Source organism: Rousettus aegyptiacus, unplaced genomic scaffold (genome assembly GCF_014176215.1).
Source record: "Rousettus aegyptiacus isolate mRouAeg1 unplaced genomic scaffold, mRouAeg1.p scaffold_m13_p_4, whole genome shotgun sequence".
Lineage (NCBI taxonomy): Eukaryota > Metazoa > Chordata > Mammalia > Chiroptera > Pteropodidae > Rousettus > Rousettus aegyptiacus.
This window is the reverse complement of record NW_023416307.1, coordinates 65,522,176-65,547,490: the sequence shown is the minus strand read 5'-3', so window position 1 is coordinate 65,547,490 and position 25,315 is coordinate 65,522,176.

Genomic DNA, 25,315 nt, shown 5'->3' with positions numbered 1-25,315 from the left:
ATGAATAGTGAACTCTGCAATTCATCTCATGTTTATTTTGATAAGAGACCTATATTAGTTTTAATGAAATTCTGACAAGCAGCAGCAACAACAGCTGCAATGAGTTCATTTCCTTGAATATTTTTAACTCAAACAGCCTATGAGCTTACCCTTTCACAGAAAGACATTTCTGTGACCATTCTATTAAATTTTAGCTAAGAAAAAATGTTTTCCATTTTTCATACATGTGGAGAGGTAGGTTACAAAAAAACGGCTACCTAAAGGATTAATTTTATGAGTTATCTTTTATTGTTGCTAAGAGCTAAAGTTAGCATTCTTATTTCGAGTCATTTTAAATATGTTGTATTAATTAACATTTATTGTATTGATGTAAAATTTACTAAATCATCTCTTATTGGATATTCAAATATTTCTTTTATTCAAATGATGTGTAAGAAATACGAACAGTTCACATTTTAAGTTTCATTAGAAGCTGATATTTCAGCATAATTTCCTGTTTCAATTCTCTAAAATTTGCTTAGAAAATTTCCTTTTAATGACAACGTAATCAGTGTTAAATCCAGAAGGGAATTTAAAAGAGAAAAAGAGGAAACAAGAGTTACAGGCACAAGAGAAGACATTCTGATCATATATTCAAAATTTCTCGACCTGAACCTTGAGTCATCCAATTTGATATAAGTTGCTGCTCGAGGAGAAAAAACAGTGAACAACAAAAAATTATTTTCAATAAATGAAAACTCTATGATATAAAGTTGAAATTTCTAAACTACCGAATAGTTTCAGTGCCCTCAATACATCAATCACTGTAAGAAAATGTTTCAAGTTAGTTCTGACAAGAAAAAAGTGAATGCACTTCATTTTGCTTTTTAATACATCCCACAGTCTAAGAAGTTTTGAAGCTACAATTTGAGGTAATTATTTATATTACAATTGTTTATTTCTAGTTTATGAAAGGAATCATAGTAGTATTATTTTAAGTATAGCAAACTCCACAATACTTAAGTATTTGCTTAAAGATTATTTTCTATTTTGTCATGGATTAGATAAAATCCTGATAAAAAATGTTTGAAAATTTATTAAAAGTTGAGATCCAGCAACTTGGAAAATATTGAATCATGGTTCAATTTTCAATTTCATTTGCAAACACTTTTTCCCCAGAGATTTATCTCTGTTAAATGTGTCAGATTAGTTAATTGTATTCTGTATTTGGTAGTCTAAGCAAATTTAAATGGACTTATCATTTTTGACATCTAACAAAAATATTCATGCAGTGCCTACTATACACTAGATATTAAATGAAAAAAGTAGAGACATAAATGTGAATACAGTAAATAAGATATGGGTATTATCGTGTTGGTGTTCATAGTTTAGTGGAAGAAATAGACAAATGACCAAAAACTAATATAAAGTAAAAAAATACTTTTTGTGTAATGTTATAAGAGTATAGAATAAAAGAGGAGTTAGGGAAAGCTTCACAAAAGAGGGTATTTTTTTCGCTAGATCTCCATGAATGAACAGAAGTTCACCAAGTAGGAATGAAAGGAAATATCCCCATCAAAGAGAAGAGCCTAGAATAAAGGCATAGTGATGTTCTATTGTATGACAGATGTAGAGAATAGCGCATACTTACTGTATGAGGTCATAGACAATTTGGAAGTGCTGAAAAAACAAATTAGGAAGAGGTTTGAGGCCATATTATGAATGACCTTTTAAGCTAGATTGAGGGCTTATCATTTATCCTTTATGGACAGGGATCCAAGAAAAGTTGAAAACAGAGGAAGACAGTACATGAAATACAACATTTTATTTTGTAAAAATGTAAAAAAAATTGAGGCTCAACTGAAAGTGAGAGTTTGGAGGTAGAAAACTATTATGTTTGGATGATAGTTCAGGTGAGAGATAGTAAGGATGTTTGGAAGTGAAAAAGAAAACAGAAGTGATTTTAGAAATACTTAAGAAGTAAAACCAAGTATGATTTGGTACTTGGTACTATTTAGTTATGGTAGATTGGTACCATTTGGAGGTCATAGATTATTGAGAGGAAAGAGTTAGGGATGATCTAACTCCATTTGGATGTGGTACCATTTTGAAGGCATGCCTATCATTTGGATATAGTATATTATTAAATGAAGAGATAAGAATAACTTCAATATGTCCACTTGAGCTACTGAGTAGATGATATTGGCATTAACCAAAACAAGAAATGTAGAAAAAGCAGCATCATTGGAAAAAATAGAAGATGATGTTTGTCCTTATTTAGACAAAATACAATAGAATATAATCTCGAAGAAAGCAGTAATTTCAGAAAAAAATGTTACTTTAATAGTTTTGCTTTTAGGCTTTAAAGTGATGAAAGGAACAACTTAGTGACCTTATAATTAACATTTAGTTTTCTTAAAAAAAAAAAAAACTAAGTCTAAAATTATGTATAACTATGTAAATAGAAACTAAAATGTGTATTGGAAGTTAAGAAGTATATAAATATTAAGATGAAATTCTAAAGAAAGAATGGGGCATAAGGAAAAATAACAGATTTTTTAAAAAATTAAGTATAACAATCAGAAATGAAAGATACAGGCATTTAAATTAAAAATTTGGTGGATATGTTTTTTAAAAAATAACTGGTTAAACACTACTAAGGACAGGATTAGTTACTTGCAAAATAGTTGAAAAAAATTGCCCAGGATATAGCCCAGAGGTATAAAGAAATAGGAAAAAAATTTTAAAAGACAAGAAAAACAAGCAAAATTCTATATACATCTAAATGGAGATATAAAAACTAAAAATAAAGAGAATGAGGGAGAGCCAATGCCTGAAAAGAAATGTCAGGAATTAGTAGGCAGCCATGTTTTGATGAGGCCTGTGAGAATATTTTTGGTAAGGAACACTGGGTAGTTTTTTAGGAGCTGGGAGTGGTCCTTGCCAACAGTCAGCAAGAAAACATGGACCTCAGACCCACAGTTGCAAAGAACTGAATTCTAACAACAGTCATGTGAGTTTGAAAGAGAATCCCAAGCTCAAGAAAGGAACATGATGTGGCCAACACTTTGTTTGCTGCCTTGTTAAAACCTGAGCACAAGAGTCACCTGAGATGTGCTCCTGACTCACAGAAACTAGGAGATAATAAATCAAAAGACTCAATTCACTAAAAGAGAGAAGGACCAAAGTCTCCAGCAGTAGAAATAAGAATGATGAGGTCCTTTTTCTGAGATGTTCATACATAGAAAGGATAACCACTCAATGAGAATGTTAGAAGAGATATGAACCTTTTATGTGAAGAGTGGGATGAATTGATGCCTCTAGAATCATATTGAAGCACTTCATTGAGCCTATGCTTCAATCCAGAAGCTTCTGTGTGAAAGGTATGCAGAATCCATAGAGATTCAGACTAAACCGTATTAGTCACATCAAAAACAAACAAACAAAAAAACAAAAAAACAAACAAAAAAAAAACAAATGGAAAAAAAAACAGAAAAAAAACACACGTATCCAACAGATTTGGCCAAAAAATCTTGCCATATGTCTTACTTGTTTGTATCCTTTCTACTCTGAAAACATGCTAGGCCTCCTGATACAGACTTTTGCCAATTCTGTCAAAATAAATGATTACATATTAAAAACACCTACTATAAATCCCATTGTATGTTAATTTTCTTTCACACTTAAAGTGTGATGATTAAAGTCATATTTGTTCTTGTTGCATGTATCATGACCAAGAAAGTATGGTATTATCTTTCTAAATAATTAGTGTGGCTTCCTCATGAAACCGTCTTGCATAGGTAATAAATCATGTTCATGGTTTGTGAATAGCTCCACATGATGCTCACTTGAAGCCAATCTGGGATCTTGTCCTAATAACTGTAGAAGTGGGCCAGGGAGATCTTCCAATATCAGAGATTGGAGTGAAAATGTCAATCCACATCTGGGATATGCAGTGATAAAGAATGTCAGATATTATTATTCAATATTACTCATTTAAACTTGCTGGCTAACACCCCAGAAACAGATGCTAGATAGCAAGGTAGTTAAGCACATGGACTATTTTTCTAGAAGAAATAGTAAATATTGTCAATTTCCATTATAACTCTTTAGACAGTAGAAGACATTTAAAAATATACAATCAGAAGATATATGTATTTATAAAATCTATATAACATAAAGAATCATGCAATAACAAACACTCACATACCCACTTCTTTCTTGTTCCTGTGAGAATCTGAGTGGTGCCTTGAAAGAAGACTGTGATACAAGATGCTCCAAATACAAGTTTGAGTCAATTAAAAGTGGCAAAGACCTGGTTTAAACTACAAAACAAAATACATCTACCAATCGTCTCTAATTCCCAAATCAGCTCATCTTTTAAATGCAAAACATAGTCACTGGAAGCAATAGCCCTCCTTCTTTTTCCTTGTGAATACCTCTGTCCACACTAACCCAACCTCCCCGTATCAGACCTACTATCAAGCTCCCTGGCTGTGGATTCTCCTCCATCATCTCATATTCCATCCCATTCTCAAAACTCAGCAGTACCAGATTGCAGCAGTAACACCGGTACCAATGGTGAGACACTAGAAAATTGCAGGAGAAACAGAAACCTATCTTAGTCTGTTCAGACCACTATAACAAAAATACCGTAGACTGGTGAGTTAAACAACACAGATTTCTCATGGTTCTGGAGACTGAGAAGTCCAAGATAAAGGTGCCAATAGATCCATTGTCTGGTGAAGTCTGTGTCTTGATTCATGGATGGTCATCTTCTCTCAGTAACTTCATATGACAGACGGGACAAGGTAGCTGGGGTTTCTTTTATAAAGCCACTAATCCTATTCATGTGTAGTCCATCCTCATGACCTTCCAAAGGCCCACCTCCTAATACCATTGCACTGAGAGTTAAGATTTTAACATATGAATTTTGGAGGGAATACAAATATTCAGTCTGTAGTGAAACCCCAGCTCCAGAGTATTTAACATAGAATGTCTCCGAAGAGGGATGTATTTGTTTCCTATAGATGCCATCGAAGATTGCCTTGAACTTGGTGGCTTCAAACAACAGAAATGTATTCTCTTACAATTCTGAAGTCAAGAAATCTGAAACCAAGGTATCTCCAGGGCCATTCTCCCTCTGAATGTTCCAAGGGAAAATTCATTTCTTGCTTCTTCCGGTTTCTAGTGGATCCAGGTGTCCCTGGTTTGTGGCCATGTCACTCTGTAGTAACATTGCCTCAACCTCTTATGTCTCAAAATTCCCTCTGCTTCTGTTATAAGAATACATATAATTGCATTTAGGGCCTACCCGGACCATCCAAGATAAGTTCCTCTTCTCAAGATTCTTATTTGAATTATACCTTTTGTCATATTAAGTAATATTGACAGATTCTGGGGACTAGGGTGTGGACATTCCTTTTTGAGAGCCAACACTTGGCTTACTGCAGAAGTTGATCATTTAAATGCCCAAAGTATAATCATCAATGAATATTAACAAAACTCTAGTCACAGCCTCCAGACACATATAAACCTAAGGTGAACAGCTAAACTTACCTCCTGGAACCTCTCAAAAAGCTCTCCACTGTCTGCCACCAGAACCAACTCCCCACATAGTAACCCCATCACACTGAAGTTAGAAGTAGAATAATATCTTATAAAATTTAATGAATCAGGATTTTTTTTTTTCAGGATAATCTCATTTTTCAGATACCTTTTCTGTCTGGCCTGGTGTTTTATAAGATAAAGATGAATCATGGGCCTTTGTTGTTCAGAAAAGGAGTTCATTTTTGTAATAATAATAATGATTATTATTATTACTACTCAGATACCCATCTATTGATTAATTGTAGATACTTAATTTTTTAAATATTAATTCTGCTGTTAGAAAAGGCACTTAAGCTCTGAATTTCAGTTTCCTCAACTACAAAAACCATTGAACTATATGCTTTGATATGTTACAGGAAATACATGATAAACTAGTTGCAGGGACAGAAAAACATAACAACTGAATATTATCTACAATGAATGGAAAACATTGAGTCATATTTAGACAAGATCCGGCACGTTCAGAGTGGTATGGCCATAGACGATTCTTATATTTAGAAATACATATGAAGCATAATATTTTAAAATAACCAGACACTAAAACAAAGAAAACATCTTAAAAGCACCTGAAGGAAAAAGACAGGTCGTTTTCAAGCAAACAAAAACAGACTGTTAGAATCCTGCTCATTAGCGGTAATAGAGGAAGGAAACAAGGAATCTTCAAACTGCTTAGTTAAAATATTCAACCTCAAATTCTATGCTTAACTAAACCACAATTCAAAAGTAAAGCAAAAGAAAAACATTTTCAGATTTTAAAAAATTGCCACTCACGTATACTTATTAAATAAATGATTAGAAGACATAATTCAGGAAGAAGGTTAGACATTTATGCTAATAAAGGAAGGAGTAGGATGCAAGAAGCAATGGTAAACAAAGAAATTAGCAAGCATGAATAAATCTAATCAAGTATTGTCAAAAAAACCAACAATAATTACTAATCTAGGGATAAAAATTAGGTGCAAATAAAATATGAAAAAGTGATAATAAATGTATTTCTAAGTGCTAGAAATTCTTTAAAGTACATTATATATATTAATTAGTTTAGTTCTTAAAACAAATCTGTGGGATAGTTACTAATCCTCACTTACAGCTGGAGAAACCAGGCCAAAATAAACCAAGCAACTTATTTAAGAAATCACAGCTGACAAATAGTGGACCCAGAATTTGAACCTACTGAGTCTATACTCTTCATCAATATCTGTACTACCACCAAGTTAGTAACATAGAAGAGAAAATTACCAAAAGAAAAAATGTAGACAATGATGATATGTAATATGGAGAAGAATGACTGAAGCTAAAAGTTTTTCAATTTTTTTGTACCTCTTTGGGAGAGATTAGAGGTCCTGATTAAAGTTAAACTTTACTAAGAAAAACAGGCAAAACAAACCAGGTCTTATATGTGCCACTGGCAGAAAATAGTATGCTAATATTTAGTAAATTTGAAGATACGTAAGTATCAGTGATGAGAATATGTCAATGAACAAGAATTATGATTTCTTGAAACCATAGAACTACATTTCTTTTCTGTGGAAAATATGAAATGGCAAAAAGCCGAGTAGTTGGCCATTTGTGTGAGGACCATAGTAGAATTAAGAGAAGATGCAATCCAAAATGAAATTATGTGCCATTTACAACATATATGGATCTTGAGAATATCATGCTAAGTGAAATAAGTCAGACATTATCTTTAATATTGGCCATTATCTTTACTATTGTTAATCAGTATATTTAAGCATGAGGAAGTTCCCATTGGTTCTCAAGTATTATTTAGCATAAAAATTTCCTGAGGATCTTATGAAATGTAGAATTCCAAGACTCATCTCTGGTTATTCTGATTCCTCTGCCCTGGGATAAGGTAGAGAAAAATACAATTGTTAAGAACCTACCTAGACAATTCTAATGCAGATAGTCCTCACTCAATTCTTGGAAGAACATATAAGAGGACCAAAGAATATACCAACCAGCAGACTAAGAATTTCTATGTAACCTGGTATACTTATTAATCCAATACATACAAGTCAGGTGCCAGACATCTCTAACCTATCACTCTGGACCTATCTAGAAAAAATTGGCTGGATTTACCACAGTCTCTAGCTCCAAATTATCAAATTTAATCCTGAAGCTCATAAGAATGTTCTGTTCAATTTGGAGAAAGTTCTAAGGAGTTTATACTTGGAGCTTGTAATTAATTTGACACTGATGAATCACCTTTTTCCCAAAAGTTCAAAGATTCATACAAAAGTTAACATATAAGCCATCATTGTTCATCAATCATAAAAGATGTTATCGTAGAGCTAAAGTTGAAGATCGATTGGGACATGTCTAATTCCATCTTTTGACAGTCAAGAAGATTTCACAGAGGAGGTAAATCTTGAACAAGACTCATATGGTAAATGGGAACTTTACTGTCCTAAACTAGAAGAAAAAGAAAAGCAAAAGAAGGACACATGAGTTACAGGACACCCGATGCAAAGACCTGCATGTGATAAAGAGTCAAAAGTAAGAAATAACTGGATGCCGGGCCCACTTTAGATACCTCAATGCTTAACTCAGCCCTCTGTCTAAGGCCACAATCCTGTTATGGTGAAATCTGGGAATACTTCTGGACAGGTACCACTTCCCTACAACTTAGCAAGACTGAGCATAATTTCCTAATTTGTTCAAAACATGTATAAACTACATCAAAATTCACTTCTATTGTCAGCTCACAGAAGTGTTGTCTAATACTTGTGCTGCCTTATTTTTCTTTCTTTTCTGAAGTTAAACATTTATATCTAATTTTCTCAAAATTGATTTGATATAACTTGTGACACTGCAAAATCTAGAAGAAGGTAAAACAGACTTCTAGATGCTCTATCAAATTAATTTTGCAAGCTTTTTCCTGTGTATAAGATCCACACCCCTACTGATTGTTTTCACTCTTAAAGTGGTGAAATAGTCTAACAGGGCTCGGAGAAAGCTCCCCGCAGAGCCCGTGCCCACATGCTGCCCACATGCTGTCTTCTCTGTATGCTCTCCCACTCCTCCACTAGTTACACATCTGAGGAAGCCAAGAGGACACTGTCCTGAACATAGCAGATGGTGAGGGACACTACAAATGTAACATTTGTTTTGTTTTGTTTTGTTTTTTTGTAAGGAGAGGGCAAATGTGCAACAATAAACTGATTTAGGATTTGACTGGGAGTTTTTGTTCTAACTTCATCAGTTTTGTTTCTTATAAAAAGGATGTGGAGCACACAGCCAATTAATGAAACCACATGGAGGAGAAAGCCCTTGCGCAACAGCAGACTTCAAGCTGCTGGAAAGTGAAGAAGTTGAAAATCTTAGAATCCATCTCAGAAGGCAACTCCCTTCTTAGTGAGTCAAAGACCTAGAGAAAGTCAAACAGGATACAGACTTGAAGAAAGGCAAAATAGGATACACTCACAACTTAGAAATAGCCTAAGGATTCTAAGGTAACACCAGACCAGGGCTCTCTATTTCTCGCCCAGTAAAAGGGATGACCTTACATTTCTGTTTGACTGGACAATCCCTGTTAATTTCTATTATTCCTGCATAATTATTCATTGTGTTCCCTTTCAACTCTCAAAGGTGTCCTAATTTAGATGATAAATTATATGATCATATAATTATATGATATTCATTGAGTATCTATGTGCAAGGGCTATTAGAAGAGTTTTGATTCAACTACAATGAGATATCGGCTCATGCCTGTTAGAATGGCTATCATCAAAAAGAAAACTGATGAGGATGTGGAGAAAAGGAAACCTTTGTACACTGTTGGTAGGAGTGTAAAGTGGTGCAGCCACCACAGAAAATGGTATGAAGGTTCCTCAAAAAATGAAAAGTAAAACTACTACATGATCCAACACTTCCGCTGCTGGGTATTTATCTGAAGGAAACCAAATCACTGTTTCAAAAAGATATCTGAACCTCATGCTCATTACAGCATTATTTACAATAGCCAAAACATGAAAGCAACTTAAGCATCCATTGATGAATGAATGAAGAAATACACACACACACACACATACACTCCATTCAGCCATAAAAAAGAAGGAAATTCTGCCATTTTCAACAACATAGATGGACCTTGAGGGCATTATGCTAAGTGAAAGAAATCAGACAGTGAAAAACAATGCTATATGATCTCATTTATATGTGGAATCTAAAAAAAAGAAAAAGAAAAAGATCATATTTGTGGTTGCTAGAGGCTAGGGACATGGTGTTTTGGAGAAATTATATGAAAGTGGTCAAAAGGTACAAACTTCCAGTTATAACTTCAGGGTACATACTGCACAACATGATGACTCTAATGACACCATATTGTATATTTGAAAGTTGCTAAGAGAGTAAATCTAAATTTTTTTCCACAAGGGAAAAATTATAGCTATGTGAGGTGATTGATGTCACCTAATCTTGTCGTGGTAATCATTTTGCAAATATGCATATATCAAATCATCATGTTCTGTATCTTAAACTAATACAATGTTATATGTCAATTATATTTTAATAAAACTGGAAAAAACAGTTTGACTCAGATAGTTCTCACTTTTTATGTCCAACAAATTGTGAAGTAGATACTATTTTTAGTCTCATTTCACACATGAGAAAACTGAAGCACCAAGACATTGAGTGACTTGCTGAAGGTCAGAGCAAACAAGTGCAAGAGTCTGGATACAATTCTAGTAGTAGGCTCCAAAGCCCATACTTTTAAGTACTACTCATACTGCTTTTCAATGACGAGGTATGTAAAAAAGCAACATTCTGCAACTACAAGGGACATATTGTTATTTTTTCCATTTTAGAAATGAGAATATTGAGAGAAAAAGAGAGAGAGAAATTTAATAGCTTTTCTAAGCCCATCGATTCAAGAAGTCCAGCTGCAAAATCTGTGTTCCTTAACTCCATTCTATACTCCCCCTTGAAATATTTCAGAACTCACAAATCCAAGGGGAGACTAGAATTTTCAGGAGGTTGCACACATCAGACATCAACAGACCATTCTTTTTCACTCTTACGATGAGTACGAAAAATCACAATAGAAACCTCACACTTTTGTAAGAGAGCACACACAGTCTTGCATTTTTCACAGTTATGTTTCAGATGATTTAAGGGAGAAAACTTTGATGTTGAGTGTTGTAAGATGTGGGTTAAATCTGGACCTTAGGCAAGTAATTTTTTTTTTTTTTGAGCTTTTGTCTTCTCACTATGTGAAAACAGAGACAAAGCTAGGGAAATGATATAGTAGCTATAGGAGAGTCTCAAAGCTTGTGAATGTTCTGTGGGGTTTGCCTCTAAGAATCTTGTTTGTCAATTAATGTATCAGTACCTCAACCCAGGAATAGCAATAGCAAGAGGGGTCAGGGTCTTTTCTTGGCTATAATTGGCCTCTTATAAGCATGCCCTTCTATAGCCACACCTGGAAGCTGCCATATGCAGAGAACAGTGGCCATTAGCTGTAATATGTAATCCATTGAATTTACAAACTAGAAATGAAAAATATTCACACATCCCTCCAGACTTTTCTTCACCCATCAACAACACTTCATATTCTGCATGTTGTGAGACTAGTCATATTCTGCCAATTAGGCTAAGGAAGATTAATCCAAACAGCTGTTTAACATCTTTCCTGTAATGCTTACTCATTATTCCCTGCAGGAAAGAACAACAAACCAACTGCAACATGTATAAAAAAACACACACACACACAAGGAGGTATGCTGTTGGGACACATAGAGACACATATGCATGCACATGCACACCATATTCTATACACTGCGAACCATCTGAAATATATTAATTGTCATATTCTGTCAACTTCGAAGAAAATTAAATGAATCACAGAATTTGTGCTACAAGTAAGTATTTACATGAAAGCCTAAGTAAAAATATTTATTTTATCTAATACTGACATTGTCATACACACACACAAAAAAGACAGCATGTGGTTCCTTCTCACATGTATAATAACTGTGTATGGTGGCAGACGGTTACTGGATTTATTTTGGTGATCACTTCATAAGGTATATAAATGTTGAACCACTATATCGTATACCTGAAACTAATATAATATTACATGTCAATTATAATTTAAAAATTTAAAAATAAAATAAAAAATTTAAAATATAAATAAGGCAGACTAGAAAAATAAGTCATGAATAAATAAATAAATAAATATAAATAAATAAATATTCGTTGAATGGAAAAAAGTCAGCATGTGGTCCCCTTTCACATGATGAGTGACTGCAGGTTTCACAGTAGAAATATCTAGCCTACTCACCTTTGTACCTTCTCCCTAAAACTTTGTAAAGCAAATTATCCTTTTTCTAAACTAATAGTTTGCTTTTGAATTGAAAAATGTTTTCTTGTCACTTGTAATCATGTCTAGGTGACAGTATCAATTTGATTTTATAAGAAACAATTCATTTTTAAGTAGGAAAGCAAACTAATCAATGAAGGAGTGGCAGAGACCAAAAAAAAGATGAAAATCTTAACGAAGATCTATTATTCTTATTTATTTTTTAATTCATTAAATCTAAAAATTACCATATTAAAGCAAACACATATTCTTATTGCAAAAGAAAAAAAAGGAAAGAAGGAAAGAAGGAAAGAAGGAAGGAAGGAAGGAAGGAAGGAAGGAAGGAAGGAAGGAAGGAAGGAAGGAAGGAAGGAAGGAAGGAAAGAAGGGGCAAACAAAGAAAAGAAAAAAAGAAAAGAAAAGCCATGATTTATGTACACTCCAAAGTGTTTATAAATTTGAGTGGATCCATCCCTCTAATACATATAATTCTACATTTTTAAATCTTCCACCTTTATCCCTTTTACTTCTATTGATGGTTAAGCAAATCTTGTTTATTCCCCCTTATATCTATAATAAATATTCATTTGCACACCAATGCTCAAAGAGCCTAGAAAAACTTTACCAGTAACCTCAGTGGCATACCCTATGTCTCTAGTTCCTAGAACATACTTCTCACACCTCAAACTCTTTCATGTAAGATCTTTGTGGGGAAGGAACTGCAATGGAAAGGTCCAATGTCAGATTTGATCAGTTCCCCTGTTTCACAAAAAGAAAGCTAAAAATAAAAAGAATAGAAGAAAAGGAAGTAGAGGAATTAGAGGAGGTTAACCATGCATGCTATAACTGCCTTTGCAATATAAACTATTTTTACTATTCAATGCAAGCCAGCATATGAAAATTAAATAAAATTATACCTTGGCAGCAGTTTAGTAGAAAAGACTTGGAAAATTTAATTGAATCCAATTTTACCACTTAGTGGTTGTATGAACATGGAAGAAAACTTAATCTCCATAAGTTTTAGTGTATAATCAGTAAAAGGAGAACAATGTCACCGAGATGTTATTTAACCAGTGAGAGTTGAATGAGATGATATATATGAAAGTGCTTTATAAACTGTGATATTCTAAAGATACTTGTTTGTGGTTATTTCTACGCTTTGTTGTGAAAATAAATGCATATTTTAAAGGGAATCAGCTTAATTAATTTATTAACAAACATTTTGTTTTTAATCACTCAAGGAGTTTATTCTTGGGTTATTTGATAAAATATAAATGAATTACTTAAATTATTGATGTCACTATTTTTCTCATGCCCTTTTTTCTTTCATACCATTAACAAGAACAAATATGATGACCCAAACTAGTATCCACACCAGGATGCTAGTTTAGTGATGACTGTATATAGGCATCATTTGGAGTTAATGCAATGTCTTTCTAGGTTTTGTAAATAAACTATATAATTCTAAAAATGGAATATTTCTTTAGAAGTAATAGACATTCATTACTTAGAAGAATAATAAGTATGTATTAAGCCCTTTAAACATATACAATAGAGTTCCAGCATTATTAAGAAGCTGTCTTTACTTAAACAATCAATTCCTCCTCATACAAGGCATTAGCATACTCACTATCTTGCTGATTTCTCTAGATTATCTGTCTTGAGTTTCCAAGTTTCACTTTGCTTTGCTTTCCCTTACAGCGGAAAGAGCTTTTTATGTTCTTCAGGGTCCTAGCCAGTTTGATGAAAAGGAATGACTTCCTGCTAGTGTCACCATAAAGACCTTCTCCTCAGGAAATCAAATTCCCATCTCTGGTACACTCAGGTTAATGCAGACCAAAGCCAGTAAACCCCTGACCTTTGTAAATCCAGCACCGGGACCCCAGAAGTTAGTCACAAAGAGCCTGCTTGGTTGCCCAAAGCATCAGTACTGCTTACCCGCTCCACCAAGAAATAGAATATTCTGTGCTTTCCTTTTTTGTACTTACTGTCTCACAATGGGCATTTCACTCTTCTCAAAAATATTGATTTTTTTTTCTATAAGGGAAATATGTATAAGTGTCAGAGATACATTTTTAAAAATTATTTATCTTTAAAATACAGTGTCTACCCTCAAACTGCTCAGTCTGTGCAGAAACTAAACAATGAAAATCATTTCAATAAAATGGACCAATAGATATGTACATTAGGTAGAATGATAGTCCTGGATTGTTGCTGCTGGTATTTTGTTTTGTTTTTTATTTTGTTTTGTTTTGTTTTCAAGGTCAGAGGGTAGTAAGCTTTACTTCCTGTCTCTTGGAACTCTTATTTATGAAACTGAACTGCCATATATGAGATATATAAGACATATGGAAGGGCGGTATGTAGTTGTTGTAGTCAACAGCCCAAGCTGAACACCTAGACAACAATTAGCACATCCTAGCGAAATGTGTGACCCATCTTGGATATCCAGGTCAGTTGGGCCTTCTGATGACTCCAGCACCAGCTTATAACTGACTGGTCCCATAGGAAACAGCCTAGGCAAGAACCATCCAACTAAGCTTTATTAGCACACAGAACCATAAAAGAAAATAATGCATTAGTTTAAGTCACTAGATTTTACAGTGTTACCCAGCAGTAGCTAACTGGTAATCAGGGATGAAGTTCTGGGTAATCCCACTGATTTTCAGAAGTTAAGTTTTTGGCTACATCACCAGACAAGCAACCTAGACTAGCTAAAGTGCTAGCCAAAGATGAGAAAAATCTAAAATGAATGTTAAAGGAAAGAGAGGTAATGAATATCCACCATCGTCTTGGAAGGAGTAGCAGCACTGGGAACTGTGGCTGTTTCACTAACATTCCTGCACTAAATCTTATAAAGATTCCAGCTAAATACCACCATGAAGGACTTAATGTGGGACATAAGACCTATATAATCTAAGGAGTGGTGTACCAGACGCCTCTGGTGCACCGGGTGGTATTCCATCAACCCCCATCTGATTTCATTCTCGGCTGCAGTAGACAGTTCCATATGGACTCAAGCTTATCTGATGCTGACAACATCCACACTGAATGTGCATTCTTTTGTATTTTGCCTCAGAATTTCTCTAACATTTTAAGAACTTGGAAGTGCTGAAACAACAAATGGCATAGGTAAAGGGAGATTTAATGCACCTAGAGAGAAACAACCAACCAATAAGGAGTGATAGTCTGCACATTAACACTCCAATCTCCTGTCCTCAAAGTAGGAAAATCTGGGCAGTATTACATCACACTTTCCAGAAGATGCTGAAGGAATTGAGCTCTACTGCCCACAGTATCTACTTTTAGAAAGTACACTTACATTGAATTTTCTTCCTTATCAATTTTATTCTCCTTATTTTCTCACTTCTGATTTTTTGGATTGACACCAAAATAAATTACCTGTACCTAAGTCTTTGTTTTAGGTTCTGCTTTCATAAGGAACACATATAAGATGATCAGATTGATAATAGACTTGCTATCAGCATTGGTATATATAAAGAACCTAGAGTTCTATACCCTGCCCAATCATTATCAAGCATGAAAGAAATATATTTCAGACTTGCAAAGATACATAATTCTTTTCTCCCATGCACTTTTTCTGAAAAAAAAAAATATTAGATACAATCTACAAATTTGAAAATATATTCCGAGAAAAAAGCTTGAAATCCAGCAAACAACGGAACTAACTCAGGAGTACAAAAGTAAAGAAATTCTGGATGATAACAGTGCAGAACATAGAGCAAGTATTTAGTCAAAATCAGAAATTCAGAAAGCCATAGGACCCAAAAAAATGCTTTCAGGAAGAAAATAAACTCCATATAACACATACATTATTAGGAAGCTGGGAAGACATTTATAATATCATGAAAGTTATATAGTTTCTACTATTATAGGAATAAAAAGATAATACAAATTCTAGATGAAATATTGTAAAAGAAAGTTATACTCTACATCTGAAGCAACTAATATGTGGTATGATTTATTTTGATTTACCTTTTTACTAAAGAGTAAAATGGCTTTTTTTTCATGTACAGTTCTATGTATATTAACACGTTAATACCACTACAATCAGGATATAAAATGGTGCCTTCAACCCAAAAATTTCCACCTTTTTGTTGTTGAACTAACTCCCTATTCCTAACTTCTAGCAATCACTGATTTTACATCATCACTATAGTTTTGCCTTTTTCCAAGATGTCATATAAATGCAATCATAAGGTACACAACTTTTTTGAAATAGCCTTCTTTAACCAACATAATGCCTTCAAGATCCACCTGTGTTGGTGTGTGTATCAATAGTTAACTCCTCTTCACTTTTCATTGCCAAGTATTCCCTTATATGGAATGTACCATAATTTGTTTACTTCATTCATTGACTGGGTTATTTCTAGATTCTGGCAATTATGAAAAGAGCTGCTATAGTATTTGTATACAGGTTTTGAGTGAATGTAAGTTTTCATTTCTCTAGGGTAAATACTTAAAAGTGGAATTTCTGGGTCATACATAGATATACATTTAACTTACAAAAAATTGCCAGACTGCTTTCCAAAGTAGCTGTGCCATTTTGCTTTCCCATTAGCAAAGTATGAAAACGGCAACTACTCCACATCCTCATCAGCACTTTGTTTTGTCATGTTTGCTTTATTTTATTTTGTTTTTCAGCCATTTTTCTATGTATGTAGTGGTATCTCTTGGGGTTTTAATTTGCATCTTCCTAATGGCTAATAACATTGAGCATCTTTTCATATGCTCATTTCCATCTCTATCTGTTCTTTTGTGAAGTAACTATTTACTTGCTCATTTTTAAAACTGGGCTGTTTAGTTTATTACTATTGAGTTTTAAGTGATCTTTATTTATTCCCAATATAATTCCTTTTTTAGACATGTGATTTACATAATTAAAAACAATAATATAAATAGCAAAACTTAGAAGTCTATGAGAGATGTGTTAGTACACGAGTTAATTCCTCATCAAATGAAAATGTGAATATAGTGTACAGTCACAAGATAGTGTCTCAACAGAAAATAATTAGCAATGATATTTTACTTGTCATTTATGCTATTTTAAATTGTTCAAACTTCTATGTGCATGTGTTAAATAAGTTTCTACACATATATATTAAAATATTGTTTTATATTATCAATAGTTAAGAAAGTGTGGGAAAGTAAAAGGGAATAAAGAAACAAGAAGAATTTGGGGGGAGAAGCACAAAACAAAAAAAAAAAATGCAAAGAAAGTAAAAGAAAGATAGGAAGGTAGAGGAAACGAGGTGGAGAAATAAATTTGCACTGACAGAAGAACTTTAAAAAGGGACATTAGTGATGAAAACTGACTTTTACAGATTAAGTTGTCAACTTATGGGTTTTGGGGATATTGCAACTAAAGAATTTTCAAACATTTTGAAACACTACAAATATCTTGTAAAATATTTTGTGTCTGAAGTATAAGGATCTAACTTTCAAAGTGAGATGTCATTGTGAGTGAATTTTTTCAATTAAACAAGAACAAATAACAGGAATATATCTAAAATCTAATCTTTAAGAATTAAACACTGGCCAGAGAATGTAAGTTTTCACAGGATAATATAATCAAATCATTAGACAGTTCCTCTGAATACCCAAGGCATTAACGACACTTTTACTGCTTAGTAATTGTTGGGATAAGAGCCTTTCTAAATATTCTTTTTTAATAGTCAATGGATTCCACAAATACACTTCTAAGTTCATAAACACTTCCCATAAGTACTTGCCTCCCAGGTTTCAATAGTCATCATCAATGTGGTATAGAGAAAAATAGGGAAAATGATAACTATTTCACCATTTGAATTAAATATTTGATAACTACTTTTTAAAAGTTTCGTCTATTTTTCAAATACAGTTGACATACAATATTATATTAGTTTCAGGTATAAAATACGGTGATGATAACTTCTTTTGAACATAGAGTTGGAGAATGTATTTGTGGCAAGAGGAGAGAAGTAAGGGACAAGTGGGGAATAAAAAGGAATCACTATTCAGGAGCAGAGAATACTAATGCTATAAAACCGAGATTTGTCCAAAATTTATCGTCTTGGGATCACTGTGAAACTTAGGGCCAAAAAACAGCATCCTAGGACACAGTTATTGTGTTGTCCTCCGTGAAAACTTGGCATCAAACGAATAGCCTCACCAGAGGGTATTCATTTCTACTTCCAGTACAAGAATTTCAACAGTTGTGAAAGAGTAATAGAACAATCATGGGAAGAAACCCAAGCTTTCCAAATCTACTAAAGAAGAAAGCTGCATAGTTGAGGGGCCTTCTAAACACTCTTATCTCCTATTATCTCATGGCAATAAGTGGACCACTGGCTTAAATATCAGTGGTAAATTGCCTGAACTTTCCATGAAACCGAAAATAAATAAAAGAACTATTTTTTTGTAAGTAGAGACCCTAATTTTTTCAATTATTTTTTTCTCTCCTTGAGGAGGAAGTTGAATTAGCTATATGAGGGCAATAGATTTAATGTTCAGCTATTTTCAAGCTTGTTTCAATTTGCTTTTAAATGTTCATCAATGAGGAAATATTTTACTTACTTAGTGCGGGCCTATAAAAAAAAGAGTTCCAGCGTTCCCAGGTTAACTGCTTGTGTTTTTCCTAATATCATTTCAGCAGATCATTGCTCCAAGCTTTTGTCAACTATCTGTGACAATGAATTGATCTATATTCTAAAACTGGGAAAACCATCATAATATTTCAAAACCAGGTCACAGTATGTTTTCAAATGCGTTTGTTTTTGTTTAAAACTGCTGTGTGAATGATTAAGGTTAAAGCCAATGAATGACTCCCAGCTGGAGAACAAAGTCACATGAAGGAAAAGATGTATTATGGACCAACAGTTGACTTAACTTATTTTTAACTTGCTTAAATGCATACGACCATCAAAAGTATAAATCCCTCATGTGCCTATTTCTCTCTCAACCATAAAACCAAGCATTTATAGTAAACACTTAAAATTTTAAGAAAATAAAAATTCAGAGTGCCAGCATTAAATTAATGCGATGGGTAATATTTTGCTGAAGCTAAATTAAAACTCATGATATAAAAATGGTACTGACTACTGTATTGTAAGTTAGTGTTTTAGCAATCTAGTCACCGGTGTGATGGCACGATCCCCTCACCACTTTCTCTATTTAAACTATTATATCACCTCTGCTTCTTTGTGATGTCATTTGACCTTTACTCTATGCAAACATTGCATTTGTGTTTTAAGTCTACTACAAGTGGTACATTACTTCTCCTCAATGCTCTTTCATAATATCAGATCCCAATTTTGTACATGCCTTAATAAATTAGTCTTAACCTATGAAAATGTTGTCAACAGAAATTTATCACTACAAATTTGTGTAACTGTTAAAAAATCAAACATGAAAATAGTATCAGATGATGAATGATTTTATCATTTTGATATTACGATGCAATGGCAGATAAGTTTACAACAAAAATTCAAACATGAATATAATGATAGAGTGTTATTTTAATATTAGGAAATAGTAAGAAGATTATAGATACATTTGCTAATATAATAAAAGCTGAATGTTATCAATTTAGTAACCACTTATTTTGAATAGAATCATAAAACTAATACTAAATCAACAACTAAAATCATTTAGGAATACTATATTTTCATCATTCATGGGGTAATCCAGAATATTCTTAAACTGATTTGAAAACTAACATTGCAATAAAAAGAAAAATGTTAAAGTTTTCAATACAAAATGTACGAATCATCTAACATTTTCTAACAACACATATCTGGGATTTGATTTTAAAACACTACATTAAATAGTTTTTAGGAGCCACCTGAGGGAAACAATTTTAGAGTCTGAAGTCAATGTATTACTTAGAGACACATGTCAACAGTTGAAAAAATGCCTCCACAGATGTGAGGCTCTCATTTCTTCTGACTTATTATTTCATCAATTTATTTCCAATTGTGAAAAAACAGAGATAAATAGTAATTCAACAATATGCAAATTCTGCAAAATTAATTAAAGTCAGTCAGCAATAGCAATTTAAACATCCATAAAAATATATAACTCTTGGTATTTGTGACATTATATTTAGAAATGAGAAAGACTGGAGTTTAATTAATCCTGATAACTTTATGTAGCACAAAAAAATACAATTTATATTCTGTATGTAGCACAGTATATCAGCTCCAATTGGGTTGTGAGTACAATTTAAAATTTTAATTCTAACTCTACATATCTAAAAAGAACTTTTCCACGCAGGAAAGGTAAATATGTTTAGTGCAGCTATATTTAAACATACACTGGAAGGGAGTTAAACACTATTTTGGCTTTTGTTTATGACACAGGCTTGGGGAGGAAACTTTGAATCCAATACGAGTACAATAGAATAGAATAAGCATATGTAAAGCATACAAAACTTGGATTTTAGTAGAGTTATTTATTTACAAGTTCTGTTTCCATCACTCACTTGTTATGCAATCCTAGGCCAACACAGAGAGTAAAGAGAATTAAATGTATAAAATAATATGTAATCTAAGGCATTCTTTTTATATTCAGTTGTAAAACTTAATTTTATTATTATTTTGTATGAGATAAAAATGGTGATATAATGTTATTCATAAGTTTTTAGTTCAGTAAACTAGAACAGGTGTTTTTCAATAAATAATCATCTATAGTGGACACAAGAAGGACTTACCTATCTTTTCTGATTTAGATATGATTCTTAATGATACAGAATAATAGTACTTTTGCATTCTTGAGAAGAAAGATTAGTTTATATTGATAATATTTATCTACTTCCAGACATCAACATAATAAACATGTGTTGAACATCTTCTATGTTTTAACCATTGGGGTAAGTAATAATAATATAAACATGTTGAAAGGACCCAGTTATCATGGACCTTTCAGTTAAATAAAGAAAAAGATACACAAAAAATTCTACCTAACCAGAGAACATTTGATAAACATAATGGAGTAGATGCAAAGTGCTATGAAAGAAGAGAGAGATGATTTTTAGGTTGGGAAACCTTGGTAGTGTCCATGAAAGATGTGGCCTTTAGCCTATACCATGACAAAAGTCACTTTCAACTTGTGGGGATACATATATATTGTAAAATACATTTGAGATGAATGAAATCATAAACTGAAAGGAATTAAAAAAAGATTTCATGTTCGGAGAACAGTAAATCATTTCTTATAGCATAATGTCGAGGTTCTTCAAAAATGTTTTGTAGGAGATATGACTGAAAATAGGCTAATGCCAAATCATAGAAAGATATGAAAGTTAATTTAAGGAATTTCTATTTCAGATAAATTGTAATTTATGTTCTTGAAGAGAAGAAGACCATGACTAGACATAGAACTGTGGCAAAGAAAGACCAGCAAGGAACATTAGAGTCTGAGTTGTCACTGGACTAAGAATGGTATAAAGAAAAGAATAGACACAAACGATATATGGCCAGAATCTATAGAATGCTCTGATTGTAGGATAAAGAGATAAAGAAACATATTATATAATTTTGAAGTCTGAATTGTGGGCAACTTAGGAAATCATGGTACTGTTATGAAGAGAGCATAGAAAAGAGGACAGAAATGGAAAACAGAAGTTAGAGAGGAATGATGCGCCAGTGAGTGCTGAAAAGAGGCTATTACATCTAATTCCCTGTTTGTTTGCTAGAATATATGAAGGATTCCTACAAACCAAAAAAGAAAAAAAATAAGAATCCAATGTAAAATGTCAAAAGACACAAACAGAAAGTTTACAGAAAAGGAAAATCAGCTAGTGATAGTAAATATAAATAGATGTTCAACTTCAGTAGGAAAGAGGGAAGTACATATGAAAACCAACTTTAGATGTTACCTCGCATTTCTGAAAACACTTTTTTGGCAAGAATAATATATGAAAATTTTTATCTTCTACCAATGAAGGCAACTACTTTTTAAAGCAATTTACAGTATCATCTAGCTATTCTGAAGAATATATACCTACAATTCATACTTATAGGAATATATACCTGATAAATGATCACACATATTCATAAGGAAATATTTCAAAAAATATTACAATTGCAAAATTTGTCAACGACTTAAATGTCTATCAAAAAAACAGATAAATTAATTTTGAGGTAATAGTACATTAAAATGTTAACTGAAAATAATTTTATGGTAAGTGAACACTCAATACAGACGAATTACAAAAATGTTGGGCAATGCCCTACACACTCAATGATTTCATTTGTACAAAGAGGAAAACATGCAAAATGAGACTACATACTATATAAGACAACATATATATATAGCAAAAATGTAAAGAAATAGAAGAAATTGATAAACATTACAATTGTATTAATGATTTCCTGCATGGGAAACTAAAAGTGATTTAACTATTTTATTGCTTAGATAATGGGAACATGTACATTCCATATATATTTATATATATTCTATATAAAGTTACGCATTCTTTACATAATTCTACATGTCTGAATATTTCATAATAACTTAAATGAATGGAAATTTGGCAAGTACTATAATTTTTTTACATAAAGTTTAGGGCGAAAGGGAAGGTCAGAACAAAAGCTGTGAAAAAATGGAAATAATGGATGACTTGCTCTCAAATCACTTTCAGCCTCATTCTCCCCTGCCAGTGGAATCTTGGTACCATTTTTGTTATCTGTTCTTTTGAAATTTAGGTAACATTTTTGACCTCTTCAGGTCTGTTTGAAGACTTTAAAGGAGACAAGATCAAAGCATAGGCAAACGCTTTAGCTTTTGATATAAGAAAATATTCTTCTAAGGAAGAAAAAAACTATTTTGATGCATGCCGTTTTGAACTGTGCAATCTAGTATTTTAAATTTCTGACTAGAAGGCACAACGAAAACATGTCTTAAATAAATGGCTTGCATTATTCATTTAGGTGTTACTTTCATTTTGCTATTTGAACTTCATATGTGATCATTATTTCTCACTAAGTCTCCACTGGGTACTACTAGGTCAGTTTTTAGTTTTAAGTATCAGGTCGACTACATCAAATACTGCTGGGGCATTGAGTAAAATGAGGACCAAAAATGTCCATTTGGGTTAGGAACATGAAAGCCACCTCTGACCTTGACAAAACAGTTTTGATGAAGTGGTTGAGTGGGTTAGGAAAAGAACTGGACAAGTTTTGAAAAGTAAACAGAAAGTGAATGCAAGGATATATTTAGAAGAAATTTAGCTATAAAGAAGCAGAAAAAAATACAGTATAAGCTGGTAGCAAGAGGGCTATGAGGGAATTCATGGAGGTTTTTATGTTTTATTTTTAACAGAAATTAGAAAGTATGCTTTCGTGCTGATCCAATAGAGAGAGAAAAGTAGATGATGCGGATGTTCTATAACTATTCCAAATTGAACATTTCCAATACTGAATCCATCATCATCTCACCTCTCCCACCTGCCTCCAGTCTGCCTCTCCTGCTCTCACCTCTAAATAAATTTAGAGAAGCTTAATCTTCTGTTACCTAAACCAAAAGTCATCTCCCCTGACATCTTCCATATGCAGTCCATCACTAAATGATATAAAATTTTGCTCCTAAAGTATAAAAGTCCTTCTCCTCTTTCCCATCCTACTACCAATGTCCTTATTCAGATAGTCATTGGATAATTGTCACAGCTTCTATTTGATCTTTCTGGCTCTAGTGTTACTCTGTAATATCTCCCATCTACATTGTTGTTAGATCACTCTCTAACATACATGTCAATCACCTGCTTAAAATCCTCCGATGGTTTCTCAACAACCAAACCTAATTCCTAAGCTGTTTCTTGGAATATCCCACCAGTGTTCTTAAGCAACAGTCCCTCTGTCACATTCTGCCGCATACAATATTACTTCACAACTCTTGGCTAAAACTGCCTACTTGATCCCATTGCTACTCTTCTTTAAAATTTCAGGTCAGCTATAATCTCCTCCTGGAAATTTTTACTTCCACAACTTCACTATCCTGACCCCTTTCCAAATCCTAAAACGGTCCCCCAAGATTTTCTGCCTTATTCTCAGGACTATGAATATAATGAAAATTCATTAAAACCATAATTATGTTAATTAATAAAAGGTATTCTGCCAATGTAATTAGGGTTACTAATTAATTGACTATGAGTTAATCAAAGAAGAAATTATCCAGGTGGGGCCTAATCTGATCACACAGGCCCTTTGAAAGCAGAGTTTTTTTTTAAGCATGAGGATTCAACACATCTTTGCTGACTTGAAGATGGAGGAGATCACATGATAAGGAAGCGGGGGTGGGGTGCAGGGGCCTCTAGAAGCTGAGTGAGATCCCTGGCTGACAGCCAACAAAGAAACAGGAGCTTCAGGACTACAATCACAGGAAGTGGATTCTGCCTGAAATGTAAATGAGCTCGAAGGTTGATTATTCCTCAGACTCTCCACATAAGAGCCTAAACTGGCAGATACCTTGATTTTTGGCTTACGAGACTCTAAACAGAGAATTGATCTAGCCTGCTTGGATATTTAATTTAAAGAACTTTGAAGGAGAATAGGACAGGGAGAGGTAGATGGGGTAAAAGGGGTCAAATATGTGGTGACAGAATTCTTTCTAACTATGGAAGGTAAACACACAATGTAAAATGTTCAGCTGAAACTTACCAAATTTCGTTAACTAATGTTACCATAAAATTAATTAATTAATTAATTAATGAAATGAAAGGCACTGCAAAGAAAGAAAGAAAGGAAGGAAGGAAGGAAGGAAGGAAGGAAGGAAGGAAGGAAGGAAGGAAGGAAGGAAGGAAAAGAAAGAATTTTGAAATAATAAATGGGTCCTTTTTAAGTTTGCTATGTTTATAGTAATTTGTTGCACAGCCACTGAAAACTAATACAACTCCATAGTTATGGAACCATACTTACATTGACTCCTTTGCATTTCATGTTTATGATGCTCTCTCCTCAATGAGTTTGTGAACTGCTTAAGATAGAAATCATGTTTAAACAATGTTTGTATTCCTGGCGTCTAGCATAGTACTTGACATGGGTGGAGAGCTACTCAACAAGTATACACTGAACAACTATGGGAAGCAAACATTGAGATGAAGTTATGAGTAAAAGGAGTTTATTGGGTATGCAGGGATTAATGCCTGTGAAAGCTAAAAGACAGAAGAAGCTGAATTAGGCATGGAGAGATTTCAGACTTTAATTCACATTTGACAAAGTCATGGCCCACCCAAAGCCATAGGTCTGGGACTTCGGAACAATGAGTAGCCTTCAAAGAAGTCCCATGTCAAGTGGAAATGACCAGACCGAGTACCTCCACCTGATTAGTCATTGACCAGGGCCTGCCTCAGAAGGGGATTGCTCTGGCTTGAAAGCTGTGGTGGATCCCAAAGCTGCCCAGACTGGAAGCTGTCAGCTAACTGTACTT